Genomic DNA, 5095 nt, shown 5'->3' with positions numbered 1-5095 from the left:
ATACGCGACAGTATGGGGAGCACAAGTCCATGCTAGCACTTGTCATATCAAGGAGGAGGAATCACCCAACCTTCAATGAAAATGAGAGCCACTAGTTTTAATGACGCCGGAACACATCACTAGCCTAGACCTTGAGATATGTTGCATTAAGTTCCAAAGCGTTGTTAGGTTCATTGAAATTCATTTTAAAGTTGATCTTGTTTAGACTTTGCCTTTCAATGGTTCACCATGTGATGATGATCTAAATTTCCTAAGATGCAATTTACAATGATAAACAATCTTTGTTTATTTAAGCAATGAAAATCCTAGCTACTAGGGAAAGAAGATAACAGTGCCTTTAAGCAAAGAGAAAAGAGCACACACTAGTGCATTTCCATAAATCTTCTTTTCACACACAAATCAAAAATATGCTAAATGCAAATGCATGTATTTGTTTTCATTCTCCTCAATGTGAAGAATGCCAAAAAGGAAAACTAAATGCAGCTAAGATCTGAAATATTTCACTCAAAATGACATTTTCGACAATTTCTTCTTCAAAAGAGAAAGGACGACTCTAAACAACACTTTTCAATTTTCAATAAAATTATTTTGACACTTCGAATATAAACAAATCAAATCAAATACATCAAGAAAAGTTTAATATATTATCAAGGGAAGGAAGAATTTACGACACTTATCTTTTCGACACAAAACGACAATTACGACACTTTTTGTATGAAAGCGACAAATCGATTTAAACAACTTTTCGATAAAGGATTGTAAAATATGAAAAAATACACAAAAAATTCACTGATCATACTATAATTGAGGCTGACATAAGTGATACAAGTAAGCTTCAGTAAAGAGGCATTGTTCATATACAGCAAAACAACCAAACAAAACTCAAAACAAGGTCAAAACTCTCAATTTCTAGATGGAAAAAGAGTTCAGTCAATCATCACACCTAGACTTCATAGAATATGAGATGCATCACACTTCCTGCACTCAGGGGTTGTTATGCATACTAAGTCACAGTGAGAGAAACTGCGATGGTCCAAGGAGCACAATTGAAATGGGTTTTGGCTCAAATGTGGAGCTGTTTTCAATGAGTTAAGGTGGGGTTTGGTGAAAAATGAAGAGAAAAGTATGATGAAGTGTCTTGAGAGGTTAATGAGCTACCAAAAGGGCATCTAGATGTTCTTTTAAGTCAAATTTTTAATTCATAAACTAAACCAGAGATTGACTGAAGCAACATTCATCTACTATGCAATTGCAAAGCAAGAGCAGTTTGAAAGCTACCTGGCTAACTTCAGGCTTTGTCTATAGTTTATCAAATTGAACATAAAACAAACAATAACAACAAAAAAACATCTATCCATTCCCCAGCAAAGTCACCAATTCGTTTATGGGAAAACTAGTATTCCTAAAGAATGCTAACCCTCTAGGTTTGGCAGCTACCCTAGAAACAATAGTTTAAAGCAATTTAATGATTTCTTCTACGTGTAATAGATAAGAGAAAGATAATGGAACCAACTTGTAACTTCCACTTGATCCCTTGCTTGATCTATCTCCCCTTTGACAGAACCCACAACTCCTCCCCGTACTTAACACGCTTGAAGAGTACCTACACATGTACGCAACAAAGAACCGTCAAAGCATCGTGATCTATTACAACATAAACATTACAGAATCAAATATATAATGAACAGATGAGAGCATTCACAAATGATAACATTCACAATTGTACAATCATATGGAAGAAAACTTGAAGAGCTTTATTAATAGAAGGGAGAATTATAACCCAGTTGTCCGATCTAGCATCATCCTCCCAGCTTCAATCCTTCTTCACCTCATGAAATAGCAAGATCACTCGAACAATATAATGCTCTTTCCTCAATTACAAACTATCATCACTTACTTGCAATTCACAACATTTCAGCCTCTAGATCTCTTGGATGAGGGATCTATTTATAGATGTGTGCAAGGGTGTGAGTCATACATGGGGTTTGATTAGTGTCATTCCACTTGTTACAATTGGTTCCACAAGAGAAGGGACAACTGAAGGTTTTAGATCCCTTATTGATCCTTGGGTGAATTCAGAGAGGCAAGTGGCACAGGAGAAGTTTCTAGAAGATTCCATGAGCATCCATTTAGCAAACTATCCTGGAAATTTGTCCATCCTCACCTATCACACCCTATAGAACTCCTAAACAGTATGCATCACACCTTGGAGTGTACCACTCAGTATGCATCATACCTTGCCAGTGGAGCAGTCAGTATGGTTCAATTTAGGCAATTCCTGGATCGTTTCTCAGATGGAAATTTTGGGGAATGATGTATTCAGATGAATATGTTCCTTTAGGGTATGAAACAACTCTTTTAGGGGTTGATGAGCCCTAATACATTGACATATAAGTTTGAGGTTGATGTGCCAAAATATTTCTATAACAATCGACAGGTAGAAGAATTGGCTAAGTGTTGGCTTGAGCTAGTTTATGAAGTAGAGAGATAGATTGTACTCGTGCAGCAATTGTTCAGGTTGAACAAGCATTGTATTTTCTTCTCAGATCTTCTATTTTATGCAATATAGATAGTTGGGGTTTTGAGCAATTGCTTTCCCCAATTTTTTTTTTTTTGTTATGTGCGGTTGAAATTATTCCTTTTCTTCTTAGTATTTTCAACAATTTCGTTTTGTTTCTACTGATGGGTAGGGTAGATTCAAGTGTTTTTTTAAGCATATTACATAAGAATTTTGAATCTACAAGTAAAAATCTACAATGTTTGGACTGTTTAGATCTTGTACATAGGCATCAAATCTTGACATAGGCATGAAATGTTCTACTCTTTATGTTTTCACATTTATAAATAATGTTCTCTAGTGTTCTCTCTTAGACCATCCATCTTTGATTTTCTTCATTCAATTATAATTTAGGAGTCCTTGTTTTTGTTGTCTAGACCAAAGAGTAAATCAAGATTATAACTAAAAGTACACAATTCATTATCTACACAATGCTTGTCTCCCTTCAGAACACTTTTAACCTACTCGATAATTGACTTAGTTCTCTGTACTAAATGTCATAGATCAGAGATTGCTTTCCATGCATGTCAATTTTTTTGACATATTTCAAATATATTACTGATAATATATGATTTCACTACATTAAGGAGGTAGATGGGTTTGTTAAATATATGGGATTTCATGGGGGTATAAATTTCTAATGGTGGTTCCTGTATTATTGAGTAGAGTCATTAAAAATGTACCCATATTTAGGGAAACTTATAGTTATTTTATTTTTGCTTTCAGTCTCAGGTTTTACACTTCCTATTCACTAATAGATTGTGCAAGTATGTCACTAGTGGCTTGATGCAATTTCATGATCCTCATGGCTCCAACCTCGAAGAGATCAACAATCATTTTTTCTTGAAGAAAATTCCTTCTGTTATGAATCTTTACTTTTTCAATTCTATATTTTTTATTTCCCATGTCATAGTTTGCATTTTTCAATGTGACAAGGTGATCATCGAAGGTAGTGATTTATTTGAAAATTTGATCCATTATTTTTCGATTTTATGCTAAACAAGTCTTGACCCAATTAGGTGGTATAGCGATGTCAACTACCATGTCCATAGCCTCTGCAATTAGTTATGTTTTTCAAGGACTTCTTGATTTCGATGATTCAACTATATGCACTCTTTCTAGAGTGATCCGAATGGAAAGTGGCACCCACCCATGGTATTCATCCATCCATGGTATTTATCGACCCATGGAATTGTAAGTGGTATCCACCCATGGTATTCATTCACCCATGCTATTTACCCACACATGGAATTTACCCATGGTAGTATAACTAAAATAGGCTATAAGTAACAAGTCACATTTTGTAAAAGGATATATTGTCCAACATAATGTAGCTTTTACATTTTTCTTTGTTTCAATAAAAGGTTTTTCTGTGTCTTAATGATCCGAATAGAAAGTGGCATCCACCCATGGAAGTTACCCATGCTATTGTAAGTGGCATCCACACATGATATTCATTCACACATGGTATTTACCCACCCATGCAATTTTCTCGTGGTATTGTAACTAAAAATGAATATAAGTAACAAGTCACATTTTGTAAAAGGACATATTGTCAATGAAAAAGAAAATTTCTATGGTGGACAATATATCCTTTTAAAAAATGCAATTTGTTACTTATAGCCTTTTTTAGTTACAATACCACAGGTAAATTCCTTGGGTGGGTAAATACCATGGGTGAATGAATACCATGGGTAGATTTTGTGGATAGACAAATAGCATGGGTGGATGCCACTTTCCATTCAGATTGCCTCCTCAAAGATTCACTCTATGATCCAAATGGAAAGTTTCATCCACCCATGGTGTTTATCCACTCATGGTATTTACCCACCCATGAAATTTACCCGTGGTATTGTAGCTGAAAAAGGCTATAAGTAACAAGTCGCATTTTGTAAAAGGATAGATTGTCAACCACAAAGAAACCTTCTATTAATATAGAGAACAAATGTAAGAGCTACATTTTGGTGGACAATATATCCTTTTACAAAATGTGACTTGTTACTTATAACCTTTTTCAATTAAAATACCACAAGTAAATTCCATGGGTGGGTAAATACCATGGGTGAATGAATGCCATGGGTGAATGAATACCATCAGTGGATGCCACCTACAATTCCATGGGCAAATTTCATGGGTGGATAAATACCATGGGCGGATGAATACCATGGGTAGATGCCACTTTCCATTCAAATTATATAGTGAATCTCTGAGGAGGCTCTTTGTCATCTCTACCCCCTGATAGCCCAATATTAAACAGTTTTCTACTTGTAATATATTTTCTCTTTTTTTCTGACTCCAAAATGAACTTGAACTAATACTGACTTTGCAAGGCAAAGTTTGCTGTATTTGTTTTGTGCCTCTTTGTTTGTACTCTCCTTCCATTGTGATGCTTGTTTCTTAAGAAATTCCTTTAGTATCTATTACCAACTCTTGATTTTTTTTTAGTGACTCTGAATCTCCTCGATTTTCTCTCTAACTCTTGAAAATGAGTTCCCATACCTAACAATTTGTAGGTGTGTGCTAAATAGGCCATCTGTA

This window comes from Pinus tabuliformis, chromosome 8, assembly GCF_031772625.1.
Source record: "Pinus tabuliformis cultivar Carrire ecotype Pingquan chromosome 8, CPIR1, whole genome shotgun sequence".
NCBI classification, from domain to species: domain Eukaryota; kingdom Viridiplantae; phylum Streptophyta; class Pinopsida; order Pinales; family Pinaceae; genus Pinus; species Pinus tabuliformis.
Note: the sequence above shows the minus strand (reverse complement) of the source record.